The sequence below is a fragment of the Pagrus pagrus genome (assembly GCF_965226575.1).
Source record: "Pagrus pagrus genome assembly, chromosome: 11".
NCBI lineage: Eukaryota > Metazoa > Chordata > Actinopteri > Spariformes > Sparidae > Pagrus > Pagrus pagrus.
This window is the reverse complement of record NC_140195.1, coordinates 19259064-19276104: the sequence shown is the minus strand read 5'-3', so window position 1 is coordinate 19276104 and position 17041 is coordinate 19259064. Positions and strand designations below refer to the sequence as shown.

The window sequence follows — 17041 nt, the reverse complement described above, 5'->3', positions numbered from 1 at the left end:
GCGCAGCACGGGGGGTCGGGGGAGGCTGAGGACAGCATACATGACCACCCTCAATGCCAGATCATCATGTTCCTCCTGTGCTCGCTGGAGACACTTCAATTTCTCCAATTGAGGGGTGCAAAGTTATTTGTGCCCGCTGTGTGAGGCGTTTATTTCACCAAACAGTTGTCGGCTGAAGCGGTCATGACCTTTGCTCCTAGTTGTTAGGAGCTGCCAGAGCTGAGCGGCAGAAAGCCAGACACCATGGTAACAAGACTGATGGTATCCACGCTGGAGAGATTTACTGAGAATTTTCAAGAAATTTCCACAGGATATAAACTGAATCCCTGGACGAGCCAAAGTATGATGCTAACAAATCTGTCAGCAAATAGACAAGATAGACAGACTGACGACACAATGATTTTCTGACAGTGACCCCTCTATTTTAAACCAGTGTTGACAGTGGTGAGTTCCTGTGTCGGTGGCTCCTGTAAATATTTCACTAGCATTCCAAATGTGGACTGGCTGTCCTCGGGAGAGAGCAATAAATTCCCCACCAAATACACACATCAGTGCTCGACCCGTTTAGTTTCTCTTTCATGGTCATCTTCGTATCAAAGCCAACCAAGCATCATTAAAATATTGAGCGAGAAGTGGGGAAGGGATTCCTGCGTGTCCTTTTATGGTGCAGAAGCAGGGAGTTACTGCACAAACTAATGCTCACAGCAGGAAAGAGCATGGGAACGACACAGCACAAGCACCTGCCATTCTTTATCGAACATAAAAATCCTCCTGTAGATTCTTCCGACCCGTTGACTGCAGATGATGGATGGCTTTGTGAGACTGACGGCTGTATCTTAAAGATTCTGTTTGGCCAATTTCAGCTTGCACAAAAAAATCAACTATGTCACTTTGCTCCTGACAGCTGTTATCTTCTCAAGTGCACAGACTGCTAAATTTATTCATGTATGCAGTATTCTCAGATTATCTTCTTAAACAGTACTTAAACAGTTAATCCACAGGAATGCTTTCTCCGAGTCTATTGATATGTAAAGCATGTGATTATTGTGCTTCTCTAGAAAAGCAAACACGATCACTTTTTTTTTTTTTTTAATCATTCCTTGCTGCAGGAGGTATTTTGCCGCCTTTGCGTTATGCTCTCTTGACAATTTCTTGATTTGATTAAAGCAATGTTTGTAAGATTTGACAGTGATATTGTCTCATTTGGAAAATGATCATTTGCGTGTAGTTGTTGTTCCTGCTGCAATTAGAGAGCTTTGCACATGAAAGGATTTAGCGTCTGTTTAACATGTTTTATATTTTGCAGGGATGAGAAACCTTTAATGCCTCATACTAAGCAGCTAACTGGTGGTCTAGTGTTTTGAGTTGATTTTACTCTTTATGGCATAAAATCTTGCAATTTGGCATGTCTGTTCGCCATCCCTCTCTATTCTTTCTAATTAAGGGAATCCCCAACTGTGTCTGCCTCGTCAATAAACGTCCAACCCAGAGATTGATTCCTTGTGGTTCTCAGATTCTGATAAAAAACAAACGCCCTCATTTAATCGTCCAATACCCCTCTGGAGGTGACAGAGGAGTTAAGTTATTTGCAATGTAAACCATTTATTCCACCACTAAATTGGATTATTTGGTTATGTTAAAGTCTTTCATGCAGTGGCGGCATGTTGATAGCATAATGTTGTTGATACTAAGTGACTGGATGTAGTTTTACTCTTCCCAGCGCGTCACTTACTAAGTGGCTGAGAAACTTGCCCCCTGCCTGGTAAGGCTCTTACGCTGCGCTGGCTGCTCCTAATGGATAACAATGAGCTGCTCAGATGCTGACAACAGCTAAACATACTCTTTTCTGTCACGATACATTTGGCAGCATATAGAACTCATTTAATTCATCATGCAATGACAGAATGTCGCATAAATGTGCCACATGGAATTGATTGATATAGTAGTTGACACAAAATATCAAGTTTTTAAGTGTTTTTGCTAGTTTACGCTTCTGTAATGCCAGGATTTAACAAAGACTGCACTACTAAGTGAACATACTGTAGGAAAACTCCTCTGACAGGTTCCAATTATACAATTACAGAGGTTGCTGAAGGGCCATTACCTTTTTTTCTGTAAAGCAGACTACACAGGTGGAGACAGCACGCCTGGCATGTCGCAACACATGCTGGATATTCCTGTCCCAGGGTGGCGGTGTGTACACCTTCTCGATAAAGTTTCAGAAAGTGATTTGCTGAAACACTTTTACATGTACGTTCTCTCATTGCTGCAACTGGGAAGCCTTGGAAAGTTTTCATTTCCATATCGCGGTGTCAAATCATGATGACATTTCCAGGCTGAATCCACTGTCAGTTTGCATTCAAGCACATGCTTAATAAAGAAGTGCTCTCAGACAAACCACTCACTGATCTGACATTTAGAATTTATCATCCTTTCTCTGCCTCCAATAAAGCAGAAAATGCCGGTGAGACACAGCTTCTGAATGTTCAATCCATTTTTGTGGAGAATGCTTTAGTCTAAAAAACCTGCACGATGGAAATACAGATTTAAATCTTTAGACTTAAGAACGCAGAGCAGAGCCAGAAATATTTGTGTGTTGTGAGTGGACTTTATCCAAGTAAAGCTGCAGCAATTACCGGCAAATTAATTGGAGGTTATTTTGATCACTGAATTGGTTTTTAGTTGTTTTTAACAAAAAAGCCAATTATTTGCTGGTTCCAGTTTCTCAAATATGAGGATTTGATGCTTTTCGTGGTTATAAATGACAATAAACTGAGTATTTTGGGATTTCTGACTGTTGGACAGTATGGATGGCCGTTTCAACTAATTTTGTTTTTAATAACCTGTCATTCATTAACTGGTCAGTAAGCAGTTAATTTCTGGATTTGGGTTGGAGTCTAAGGGGATGGGCATGGATGCAGGCCAACACACAGCCCTTGAGACAGTATGTCTTTACGGCATTAGTCAGCTTTTCGGCGAGGTTGTCTGACGTGTGCAGGACAGAGGGGCCCCGAGTGAGAAGCACACTGGACTCCATCTCCCAGTCAGCATCGATGAAGTGACAATTAATCATAGTAGCTTTCGTTTGTGAGCTCTGTCAGAGACGTTATAAGAGACGAGACAGACCACTTCAGCCATTTTGAATGGAAAAGTCTGTAATGCCAGATATGACACACATCCCCCTTTCCCCCCAAAAAAGAAAATTGTTTGCTTGGAAACATATCAGCCAATTGTGTTGTTGCACTGACGCGAGAGCACAGCTGAGGTTCACGACAGATTAAACTGATTTGGTGAGCCTGCAGGGGAGGCAACCGCCATTCCGACATTAGGCCCTAATTGTCGGAATGGCAACACTTAAACCTTTACTTAAACGTCCCATCATTCCGACATTTTTTGCCTCCTAAGGTCGGAATGGTGGTATTTATTTCTTTTTTAAACGTGTTGCCATTCCGACACATCTTTTAAAAGGGTTAAGGTTAGGGTTAGGGTTACGGGTTTGTTGGAATGGCGGGACGTTCACATGTCGGAATGGTGACATGTCTGAATAATACAATGTCGGAATGGAGGAATGTCGGAATGGAGGTCTGTCAGAATGGCAGCATGTAACCAGGCTGCAGACGGACTTCTTATAGGCATGGAAAGAGAAGAATATCAACGTAATGCACAGGATTACAAAGAAAGGTGAGTCCGAGTGCTGTACCTCTCATCCAAGAGGCTTCTTCATTGAGGACATCTTAAACGTCTTCAAGAAACTGAAACAAGTCCAGTTTCTTCACTGAAGACGCCTCTTGGATGAGAGGTGAAACGTCTTCAAGAAACTGAAACAAGTCCAGTTTCTTCACTGAAGAAGCCTCTTGGATGAGAGGTGAAACGTCTTCAAGAAACTAAAACAAGTCCAGTTTCTTGTTCTGAGAGAACTGAAGAAGCCTTTTGGATGAGAAGTGAAACGTCTTCAAGAAACTGAAACAAGTCCAGTTGCCTACAATACAGCACTCAGAATTACCACGACCTGGATGACTGAGAACCTTCATCAACAAGAAGGTGAGGTTATTCAAACATTAAATATTATACTTTTTGTTCAAGTGCTCTTGCACAGTAGGATGAGCTGTCATCAAGTTGTTGTTGGAAAACTGAGTGCGTGCATAGTACAAGTACAACCTGTGGGATAAAAAAAAGCATTTTAAACTTTATTTTGGGGCAAAGTCACAGAATGTTTTAAGCGTTTGTTTGTTTGTTTCGATTTGACTGATGATTCTGTACTTCCACTTTTTATGTCCTGGTGACTGCTGAAAGTGAAGTCATGGCTGTCTCCCGAGTCATTTAGATAGGGGCCTGATCTTGTTAGCCTGAAATAACTGCCGGGGGGGGGAATTCCCAAAATGGCTGCCGAATGGCAAGACTTGCCTAAAAGGACTCTGGCACTGTCCAGCAGTCGGTCATCAGAGCTAGCTTGTCTCTCTGACACACTGATCGGCACACGTCACACCTTCTCCTGCCCCGGCTAGCTGTGATGTGATCTTTAGCTGTGAGCCATCTTCGGACCTGGAGCCCGGTTCTTGATCTTAACATGATACAGCATAGTGAGAGTGCTACAACTAAACTGGAGAGTAGCATCGCACAAACTACATTTGACTTCTTAGCCTTGTTCCCACATGGAGCTTCATTCAACACGGAGGGTTAGCAGAGGTTGTGTGTGTGTATGCAATTGAACCTATAGATCTAGATGTGTGACCAGTTCAAATATTTTCCATTAACATCCCACATTGGCCAGAAATGTGAAGAACATTTCTCACTGTTTCTAACATTTTACAAAGACAACGATTAATTGAGAAAATCATCAGCAAATTGATTGATAATGAAAATAATCCTTTATTTGCAGCACTAAATCCAAGATTACAAATTGTGAGTGCCTATCGGCCTACAATTGAGGATTAACTTTCATTATTGATTAACCTGCTGATTTTCTGCTTCATTGAATTTTGTAGAATGCAAGGTATCATCTTATTAGATGATGTTAGGTGACATCTTATTTTATCCTACCAACAGGCAAACACACAAAGATATTCATTAACTGAAACTATCAATCATTCATCAAAGAAAGTATCTGAGAGAGACACACCACGCCTGAATGAACACATAACTGGATGTGATTCAAAGTTTAAATTAAAAGCTGACCTGTTTCTCATGTAACAACTTGCTGTACTGGAAATGAATTTATTCAAAGCTTGGCCCAAACATCACCACAGGGAGTGAGGATCCCAGGATTCCCCAATTACCACATTTCAGTCAAGTTGGGTCATACAAAGAGGGAGACTCGACCCATTTCACTGTGACAAAGCTGCAGAGGCTTGAATAGGCCAGCTTCACAGGACCTGAGCATGGCCAATGCTCTGGGCAATTCACCCACCGACACTCCTCTTCACTCTCTGAGTGACCAGACAGAGCAACAAGAGAGCAAGAGAACTGAACTCACTTTAAACCATTTCTATTCATGTAAGGAATTCTGACTTCTGAAAGAGGCAGCAAGCCAGTGAGGAGGTGAGTTTAACGTGACTGTACGGATAAATCACCCAGCAAGTCTGAAAATGTAAAACACTGTTGATGAAAACCTGACTCCAATTAATACTCAATTAATTACAACTGCTGTATAAAAAGTATTGATAAATGTTACTCAGCATGAGGGATAGGAAAAAGATACAACATTTTGGTTTTAATCGATCAAAATGACCTTTCAATTTCGCTAATCTAATTCAAAGGCAGTATCTGACCACTAGCCATTGATCTTTACAAATCTAGATGCGAGTCTAAAAGCAGCATTGAAATCAGTGCTTTAAAAAAACTAAAATCAAAAATTGTAAACAAGTCGAACTGTGGATTTGGAGAATCGTAACACCCCTGCTTATTAAGACTAGCTGATACGGCCTTAAAATAACCAATATTCTTTTGTAATATCATGATAAACATGCATATCTCAATATCTATCTCCTTAAAAGCCCTTCATAAAGACTAGGACTGGCACAAATCATGATATGTTTGACCAAATACCTTCATATGGACATTATCATAATATTGTAGGGTGCTTTATCAAAATATGAACACAATGTGATTTTTGATATATATAATGACTAAGTGGGTTAAGGCAAGTAAGAGAACAAGTAGAACAGTCTGGTAAGTTCAGAAAATGACATCACTTTACTGTAATGCAGCCTTTAAAGGCAGGAAAAAAACACACGTATGTCCAAAATCAGTTGTATCAATAGATTGCCCAGCCCTAACTGGAATCAGCACAGCCTGCTGCACTCTCATGTTTGAACTAGTACTGACTGGGGGATGATCATGTGTTATTCACTTGAATGATCCTAGGTAACTTTGAAGTTAATGCTGGCACCAGGATTAGCTTCATTCTGCTGGTCACAGAGAAAAGGGCTACTTGTAAAATACATGAATGAGATTACAGATTACTAAACAGAGTTGTGACGTGGCTTTAAATATATAAGGGAAATGGTATGCACAGTTGTGTGTACTACTACACTAATGTCAGGATGATGAGAAAATCAGCATTCGTGTTAAAAGATGCATGATCTCCAGAGGGAGTAATACACACAGTGAAAACACTGAATCACCAGCTCAGACAATAACTAGCCAAGATAAAAATCATGAAAAACATGTTCTGACTTTGTCTTCGATATCAGACTTTGTTCAGCTTTGGCTCCAATGATCTGCATTGTTGTGGGCTTGTTTCTGATTGTTTTGTCTCTGAGCTCCACGGGTATCAGACAGCTCACAGGTGAAGCGTTTACCTGAGAGCCGCCCCTGATCTCCACTCATAAACAAGACGTGATGCGTTTATTGGCGACTACGAGCTTTAAAACGCACGCTGCTGGCTTGTCTGATGAATCCGGAGGTCTTTTTCTGTCACAAACAATAAGTTGTCTGAAGGTACATTTTGTTGTAGAGCTTACCCATAAGACGAGCACCTGGGGAGATGACAGGAGTCCTCTGTCTTCAAAGTATGGAGTCCAAAACTTTAAAGTGATGACAGCTATTAGTCCGCGAGTATGAGTCAGACTGAGGGAGTGACACACACACACAGCTCCCACAGGAACACTTTGAGACGAATGAAGTGCGTAGCTAGTCCACCTTTTCACCCCGGGCGTCCACGGTGTGAAACTCTTTTTTTGACTGGCGGCCAAAAGCTGCGCACTCAACAACTGCAGCTGTGACTCCGGTCTCCACAAGGTCCTTCCTCTATTTTAGCAGCGCAGAGGTCAAAGGACAAGCTGTAACTCCGAGGACGGAATGACTGACATGAAGATGGAATGTCTGCTGTCATATACTATAACCGGAAGGCACCCACAGGCTTTAAGTCAAATATGTGCGCGTGCAAAGCGTGGGGAAATATCTCAACCGGCGTGTGCGCGCGCCGAGTGTCAATCAAAGGGCCTGTCACAGGTCCCAGCAGCTTCATGGTGCGTTTACGTGCACACTAAAGTCCTGGTGTTTGGAGTATCCTGCTTATGTTTTGCTCATGTTAATGCCATAACCTGGGAAACCCTGATAAGAAACCTGGATGTGCAACCTGGATGTGCAACCTGGAGTACTCCTTGGTGTGGTCTCTGAACATATTGTCTAAAGTGTCACATTTAAATACTTCCATCCATTATCTGATGGTTCAGGGTGACAGCAGGGTACAACCTAGGACAAACAACCATCCACGGGCAGTTGTTTTGAAGCCGATGCCAATACTGATATAACCACAGAGTAAAAGATTCGATATCAATAGGATATATGGCCGATGTAGGGGAGACCTGGGCTTCTTGTCACACTATCTATTTTGCCCCATCAACTAATAAGAACACGTACAGTATGAGCAGAAGCTGTCCACGCTCGTTTTCGCAGTAAAAAGTCTGCTTTGTTTAGACAGATGTGTCAGTGTGAGTGCATTAAAAAAACAAAACAAGGGACCATTCACATGTCAGTGAATAAATGAACAAATAACAAATAAAGGAATAGTCTACTGTGGGCAAGAAAGAGTGATAAGTCTATGCAGACAAAGATTTGTAATGGAGGCAGGATATTGTGCAATAAAATGTGTTGTCTAAAATAATATCAGTCCACTGAAACAGTATAAACTTCACTGGGAATGTAATAATTTCTTATTCCAAGCATCTTTTTCTCCATTATGTTTTCATTTAGTCGGATATCAGGCAATATATATGCCGATCTGATAAATCTGTGATAGGTCAGTACTGGCCAATAATATGGCTATACTTGAAACAACAATTTCCCCATTGCAACCCAAGGCTGCACAAATATGTTGGTATGTTACTCTTTCTGTACCAGCACCGTGTGCAGGTTCTTAATGTAATGAAAGAAAAGTTATGTCATTTCATGCCAAGGACTTTATTTTATTTTAGCTGTGTTTTTTTTACTGGCATTATATCAAGGTTTAAAATCCTGGTATCTGACCTCCTTAGACTGAGATGGTGAGACATCAAGACACATCTACAGGCTGACAATCACAAATCCTGATACTGTTATGATCATGTATAGGGATATGAATAACCATTTCAGTAACCATAACCATCATGTTTAATCAAAACACCATATCCTCAGTATGATTAGAAACAGAATAAAGCTCAGCAATAGGATCCTTTTGTGCATGTAGACGCCCTCTTTCCACAGTGCTGTTAAGATATGGAATAAGCACAGTTGAGCCTCCCAGTTACAGTTGTTATAGGTCATTTCAATGGACAATCAGTGTTCATTCATGCATATAATTGCCAAGTCTGCATCTCTAAAGATAGGTGCTGCTGAGTGGACTTAGCTTCTCTCTCAAATTTAAAGGTGATACAGCTAAAGAATAGCTTATAATTTCAGTGGACAAGTGCTACTTCTCTCATGTACACTTAGAGTGAGTAGGTAAAGATACATAAAACTATTCCAGTGTTTGTACAGAGTGACACACCCATCTGAATTCACTTCGCCCACAGTACCACACTTGAGTCGTATCAGATCTGAGTGAACAAACACATTTAACACTCACCAAGAATGAAAAACATGTTGTGTATTTTCACTTTCAAAGAGCTGAAACATTCTGTCAACTGCAGGGTTTACCCAAGTCTCCCAGAGGAATGTGAAGTGCAGGTATGTGGACACACAGAAAGACACAACACAAAGAGACGTGCACACGTACACAAAACGTGAGCATGCCCCTTTAATCCAATCAGGCTTAATCCAATATCAAATGAAACACATCTAAATCTCGATCTGGATTTTTATCTGGAGCTGCATCTCATTTTACTCACTCACAGGTACCAGACACCAAAATGTGCCAGCTTTTTTTCCCTTCAAGATCCATAAGACTGGTTTGCAGCCATTATTCCCTGAGAAATTAATGAAAAGGTTGATAAACATCCTATCTTACAATGCCAAAGAAAGTAACCCAAAAAAAAAGTCCTGGATCCCTCCCTTTATCTGGATCTGCACCAAAAGTTAATGGGGTCTATTCTGGGCCAAGACCCATCCTCCATCCAAGTTTCGTGGAAATCCATTCACTGGTTTTTGCGTAATCCTGCTGACAAACAAACAAACAAACAAACAAACAAACAAACAAAGGGACACAAGCGAAAACATAACCTCTGGCAGAGATAAAAACAAATTATGTTCAGATGTTCTTTGCTATAAATAAAAAAAAATCAAGCTAGGATCCATTTGATAATTCACATCTGGAATGTTTTAGCACATCAGCAGCATTAATAATCTGTCAGCTGAACACAGACCGTCAATTCATTTATTTTAAATAATAAATGTCTAAAGAAATGACTTTGTCTCGCTACTTGTGTGTTAAATCAAACTGGGATTTCGCAAATTGTGATTGGCCTTTTGTCACTATTTCCTGATTCTTTGGACAATTACTTGGTTAATCTAAAAAAAATACTTGTCTGATTAATCAGCATTTGAAAATCAGCATGTATTGCAGGCCTATCAGAGCGTTCTGGCACATATAAGGCGAGCAAATGAGACTTATGACAAAGTATTCTTAAACACATCTGCACATCTCAAACTTGGTGCACAGTGCTGTATCAGGTGAATTCAAGACCTGTGTCAGTGACTATTATAGATGTTTCTATCCTGATTCAGATACAAGCACAATCAATTTTACCTTATTTTGTCAACAACTTGCTGACACAGCAGAATAAGCATTTAATTGTATGTACAGTTTGTCTTAGTTGATACTCACTGTGTAATCACAGTGAAGCATGCTCTCCCTCTCCTGTAAACTTCTGTGTAAAAATACACTTGTGTTGACAAATACGCTAAGCTGGACTATAAATTTGAGATTTTGATTTCCATGCATACTTTGGTGATCGAGGTTAGGCTTTGGCGAGGCCGTTCAATGTAATAGTGCTTTGTGTAGAGTGCAGCTGCTACAAAACACACATACAGCATAACCAATATTCGAAGAATGTAAATGTAGTTCATTCATTGGTTTATTTTCAAGGTATGTACTTTATTATGAGTGCTTATGCCTCTTAATACAGGGGTCGAAGTGTACAATTTGTATTTTACAGCACTGACCTTCAGAGGTTTTAACTGAGGTATCTTATAAAATATTGATTTGATTTTTGATTTAAGGCTTTTAATGGATTCAAAACGCACAAAAACACTCAGACTTCCTCCAACGTATATAGACCATAGACAAAGCTCTTCACTGTCAAGTTGTCCATGACACTCTCCGTTCCCACAAGGTCCAAACATAATTGTAAGGCGTTCGAGAAGAAGCTTACATTCCAATTAGCACTTGAACCAGCATTGAATGCTGTGTTGTGAACCTTGACATCCCCTCCGTAGAGAGAACGACACTAGAGCACAGCTTTGAGATCACACATTTTCACCCATTATAAGACCATTGTGCTATGCTGACCTGTAATCTTGAACTCAGGTTGTGTTTCTTTCTGGCTCAAAGCACTTCAGCACTGATAAGTGAGATCTGTACATTCCTCTCCACGTTTCGGTCACAGTGTGTTTAAGTAGGAGTCATTCTAAATAACATATCTGCCAAATTGAAAACTCTTAATTCAAATGTTGAGTCTGATTCCTCACGGCAATTTATTCCTATCAATACGTGCAGTCGCTCACGCTGACCTCTGCTCTTTGTGTTTTGAGCTACTGAGAAAACATAAAAAATATACTCCTCAGAGGAGGGAGTGTGGAAAATGTAGTTGCCATAGTAATGGATGTATGTTTTATTGGTGGCAGGTATTTCCTCCTGTGGTATAACAATGCCCCCTAGTGACATCTCAGATGGCCTTCACACCAGGGAGCAGCTACACAACCCAGAAACGGTATTTCTACAGTCTTGCACAAGCTCAGAGAGCTGTAAATAATTCAATCAGGCTTTCACTTTTAGTATATACTGGGCACATTCAAACATTATATGTTGATGTTGTGTTATCTTAGAGAAGCCGGGAAATTTCATTTGACTGATCAAGCGAAAATAGTATGTTTAAAAGGTCAGATTCATGTTCAGTTACAGAAGATGATGATGTGCACTATACAGTATCTATATTACATGTCTACATTAACATTGTTCAGGTGTATCTGAGCATGCAACCTACGCCAGTGCACCACAACTGCTTCTCCCAGTGTTTTGTTTCTGGTTGAATGTGGAAGATCTGAGTGGATTTTAAAGTTGGTTAGACAAGAAATATTCTACTGGTGTTTCTCCTGCCGGGTCTGCTGCGGGCATATTTTATTTATCTGAGTTAAACACCAGAGGGAGCTTCTAAGTACATTTCCCTGTGGTTTCCCTATACTGTGTAGTTATTTCAGCGATACAGGTAGGCAGATCTGACTGAATACAAAATATTTTATCAAATAGTGAATTTCAAGTAGTAAATAGTTAATTTCCCTGGTGAGGGATTAATAAAGACTTATCGTATCTTATCTTGAATCACCAAATCTACTGACTTCACAGTTAAAGATAATATTCAACACTTCATTTAAAGTCTTGATGGTGGTCTTGCAAGTTGCGATCGACTGGCAAAATTTGGGGGTGCCCTGGGGCTCCCTGCCGGCTTACTGGCCTGATGCACACAGTACAAAGAAATGTATTTTCTGTGTTAAGTTCCAGGCAGACCTGAAAATATCATGGCTCTTAATTTGAAATTTTTGGCAAAATGTGGCCAGTCTTTTCTAAACTGACCTTCAGATAATTGTTAAAGAAGGTGAATAAGGGTAAATGCAAGAGAAAGAGAGAGAGAGAGTGGACCAAAAAGAGGACAAGACAATAGTGCTTTTTTTTTTTTTTTTTACTTTTAAAGGAATACAATGCAGGATTTTCCTTAAAAAAACAACAAAAAACTAAACAAATGTGTATACTCACCTTTATAATTGACTCTTAAGTAATTCTTCTCAGTCATTACTTTTGACCTTTTGACCCTTTAGAACTATGCAGCAGTGTCTATATCTGCGGAGACCTTCTTAGTATTTTGCTGTGTTCAGGATGTTTTTATTGGGTGACAACTTTTGGGCATAAGCCAATACCAGCCTGAGGTTGGGACTCACACTAAAAATATAGTGACAAGGTTACATCTCTATTTCTGTCTCTCTCCTCTGCTCCTGGTCTGTCATTAATGTATATAAAGTGACAGGAACAGTATGTGTCTGTTTGACTGACGGCGGGGCCGAGCTACACACATACACACATAGGCAGAGCAGAGAGGTAAACAGTGGACAGGTTCGAGTGTGCACTTTGGCCGTATTCACATAAAATCTGGAGGATTGTGTGTGTTTATATACAAGCGGATGTTTTCTTACTCTGATTCACTGCTTTGTTCTCCCTCTCCCTCTCGTCATTCGATCTCTAGCTCACTCAACTACAACTGGTTTTCCCTTACCTCTAAGTGATGAGGAGGGTCAACAGCGATTTGATAGCAGTCCTTTTAAAAACATTCCTAAGTTATTTTAATGTTGGCTGATGGCAGCTTCAGTCACGTAACGTAATATCATATGATCAGTATCAATATTGGTGTAATTAAAACATCAACAAAGTGAGTGTAAGATTGGATTGATGTGGGCTCCACTAGATGACACGTATATGGCAGAAATGCAAACTAAATGGTAATAGATTTAGTTCAGATGATATTGGAATCATTGGCCTTGTGATTTACACCCATAGAGGACTTTCAGCCCTAAAACCAACATTTCAGTGGGATCAGCACTGCCAACTGCTTTTGACTGATTGTCCTTTTGCCATGGCAAGGCTATCATTCAGACTGTGAATGTAAGCAGCGCTTCAAGGATTATCTACAGCCAATGGCCGCGTTTCCCAGATTCGATCGTTCTTAAGGACTTAAGAAGGCTCTTAAGAAGGGTTCGGCTAAGAAGGAGCGCTAAGATACGGGTGTTTCCCAGATGCGTTCTTAACTGCCTTCTTAGGAGAACCTTAAGATCAAGCCAAAGAAGCTTCTGAAGAAGCTCTTAGTGGGAGCTGTCCACCGCGGTGCTGCTGTGCTGAATCAATCGATGCCAGGCAGATCGATCACCCACCTCTTTATCAGCGCATAAGTGCGTGTGTGTGTGCGCGCGCTGTCAGACCGGGCTGTCCAGGCAAAGAGATCCAACGGCCGTTGGATCTCCGCACGGGGCAGCCGGTACTTTGCCTGGACAGCCCGGTCTGACAGCACGTCCAGAGGGGAGAAGTGCTGACGCACTTATGCATTTATGTAAACCGTCCGGCTTCGCGCACGGCGACGCTGTTGGTTCGCAGGGAGAATGTGCTGTATTGCAGCCATGGTTTCTCACACGCGCGGACTTTGGCAACGCAGAGTAGCAGGGGAAGCCTCTCTGGATGAGGTTCAGCTGAGTTTAATACATCTGTTCCCTTGATATCTGTGAAATGCCACAGGGTTGTTGTTTTTTTTATGTGTAGTACTATAAACTCATATATGCAGATGTTGCGGAAAAGTTAGACGTGTAATTCAATAAAAAGGTTTGTTTTCATCTACCATTTTCTTATTTTTTTTTCTTGCGCCAGTGGTCCGCAGCTATGAGCGCATTTCAACACTGAGCATTGTTTTATTATTTCGCAAAGTGGAGGATGTAAATTTCCCTGACGCGCTTGATCACTGAGCATTTAGTCGCTAAGAAGGCTGTTAAGAGTGGGTCAGCTCGATCTTACATTTCCTTCTTAGTGAAAGATCTTCTTAAGCTAAGAGCGACTCTGGGAAACGCATCCTTCTTTCACAGCGTTCTTAAGAGCGCTCCTAAGAAGATCTTAGCACTTAAGAGCTTCTTAACGAATCTGGGAAACGCGGCCAATGTCTGAACTACTGCTCACTGTATGAAATCATCTAATTATGAGCCTCTCTGTACTGAGACTGAGCTTGTGGGCACGTTGACCTGAAGATGTCAGGGATCTTTCTCGATTCCCGTCAGTACAATTTTCATGGCGTGCAGCATACAGGTGTCCAACCTTACCTTGAAGTTGATATCCATAAGAGCGCCAGCCAGACAGAAAGGAGGTGACTGTGCTGAGAAAGGCTCTCTCTGGAGAAGAACGTTTCAGAGAACGTGTCTTGTATCGCTGCATGCATTTTTTTAATGACTGATTTTATTGCGCACACTACAGTGGGAACATCAAACGCCTCATGCTCAATTTCAGTTGTTCTGGCAAACGATTATCTCATATTTGCTGCCCAACAAGATAACAGCATTGCAATGGGCGCTAAATGGAGATGGACTGGGAATATGTGTTGACTGATAAGTGCAATCAAAGCCAGCTGCCTCCATTTATTGACTCAAGACCCAGGGGTGTGAGCGTGTGAGAATGTGTGTATTATCAGTGTTGCAGTGGAATACGAGAAGTTACATCATCACCACTTAACCGTGTTATACAGGCGGCTCGTTCGACTATTGGTGCCCAGGGGAAGAATTTAAATTGAAATGTTAAATGACTTTAATACACGTGCACATTGGGAATATGTGACTAAGGGGTGCATTTATGCTTTGTTGTGTTGTTCTGTGCTTTGGAAATATGTGTGTTTTTGTGTGTGTATGTGAGCGTGGGGCAGAGGGACAGAGCAAGCTCTTGCCTCACTTTATATATTTATAGTGCTGAAAAAATGTTGTTGTTTTGGTTTTTTTGCTGCCATGCAAATAGGAACAGGTTGATGTAACACTGCAAAGTTGGTTCTGCCTCAAACAGCCAACACTTTAGTCTGTCTAACCTGGAACATGAAGCCCTTTTCTACTGAGAAAAGGGTGCATTGTTTTTTTTTAGCCCACTGAACAAATCCTTGCACAATGACAGATGTGAAGGAACAGAATCATTTCTTTGTTATCGTGACATGAAAAAAGTTTTATATAAAGTTGAAATACTACTGTCAAGCACAGGGATTATTGCAAGCACATTCAAGATAACAATTTTTATATAAAATGAATCTCAACGAAGTGGGAAATCACATCATTTTGGTTTAGTTCTTCTTTAGTTTGCAGTAATAAAATAAGTGCAGCACTAAATGAAAGCAATAAGTCATAATAACAAAAAAACACAATCTTATAGTTTCATTTGTGTTTTGTCAGTGCACCAACAACGTTTTGTCTTCATACACTTGTAATATAGATTATCTGTTTCATGTATACTCATAAGTCAGCGTTTTGTGTTAATCACACTGTTTGAATAATTCATGTCTTTGACATCCTGAATGCTCAGCTAGGCAAAGGCATTGGGAAACAGATGTGTTCACCCTTAACCAGCTAATGATCACCCATGAAACTCTGAGAGCCAAACAGATCTACTGCTGTTCATGTTGGCCATTATGAGAAAACATTGCCTTTTCGCAATATTTCCACATCATTTGTCACCAAAAAAAGTGCAAGTTAACACTTGAGAACTGCCAAGTCGTAGCTTGTTACCAGCTGTTTGAGGTTAATTGTGTTTTTGTGATTTTCTTGACTGTGCTGATGAGACCGTTTTGTGTACTGCATGTTGTCACTGGCGTTTAATTGCAACTAAAGCACATCTTTAAAAATTATCTGAGATCATTTTTTGGTTTTTTACAAAAGCTTATATGCTTGTAGATTTAAATGTATGCTAAGCGCAGGGGATCGTTGTGTTATTGACAGGAAAAGAGTGAAAACATTCATTAGGAGGAGACTATTGAAAATCCATACTGTGGTCTGCACCTTGGACCTATATGTATCTAAATTCCATTCACCCGAGATAGATCTTTTCATTGAATTCTTTAGAATAATGTGTGAAAACAAAATGCCAGCAGCCCCGGGCTGCACGTTAGCAGAACATCCATGATGACGGCACTGTTTATGTGAAGGAGGGTGCGATCTCTGCAGAGGGAGATTTGGGTGACATCCCCATTGTTTGTTCCATTATACTGCAGGGTTCACTTACATATAAGCTTCTAATGCTCTCAAAATGAAAGTAAACGCAATTCCCAACTGCATTGTTTTCTCATGAAGGAGGTAAACATTTCATTTAAGGAGGTACACCAGAGGGCCAAGCAGAACTCTTTGGTTTAAGCAAGTTGAGTGAAGCTTTAGAATTTTTTCACTCTTTTCTGCTCTTAATGGATTTGTCATAGATGGTTTTCATCGGTGCTGGAAGAAACTAATTTCACCTACTCAAATTACCGTAATTAGGTCATTTTTGGGGTAGCTACTTGAGTATTTGTTCAATTCTGTAATTTTACTCGTACTTAAAGGTGTAATATGTAAGAATTGTCCACGTGTCGAATTCATTCTCAAATAGCGTGCAGCATATTGATAGTGTGACTGTTAATTGCTGCTGAATATAGCTGCTGTTAGCTAGTTAGCTCTGTTAGCCGTACAGCTAACGGTCTCAAACCCGAGCTTGACGCAATGAGGGAGTGTCGATGTTTACACCACTAACACACAGTAAGGACGTGAACAGCTGGTCAGCATGCTTACTTCAGCAGATATCTCTGCAACACATGTTCTGAATTCATTTCTTTTCAGCAAGAAAAGTAAATATTTACAATTGTATCTTTTTCTTTTGTGT

The 17041-nt window shown here is 40.6% G+C and overlaps 1 protein-coding gene across 7 annotated transcripts in view; it reads right to left on the bottom strand.

Annotated features, from left to right (window-relative positions):
* chl1a (cell adhesion molecule L1-like a) overlaps nucleotides 1-7336 on the bottom strand; it is a 60414-nt gene extending 53078 nt beyond the window's left edge. For 5 of the 7 annotated variants that reach the window (XM_084365574.1, XM_084365577.1, XM_084365580.1 and 2 more), the window contains exon 1: nucleotides 6963-7336. The gene's annotated coding sequence lies outside the window, so the exon portion shown is untranslated. The remainder of the gene's footprint in view (nucleotides 1-6962) is intronic. The other 2 variants (XM_084365575.1, XM_084365581.1) reach the window with 2 other exon arrangements.
* Nucleotides 7337-17041: the final 9705 nt, after the last annotated feature.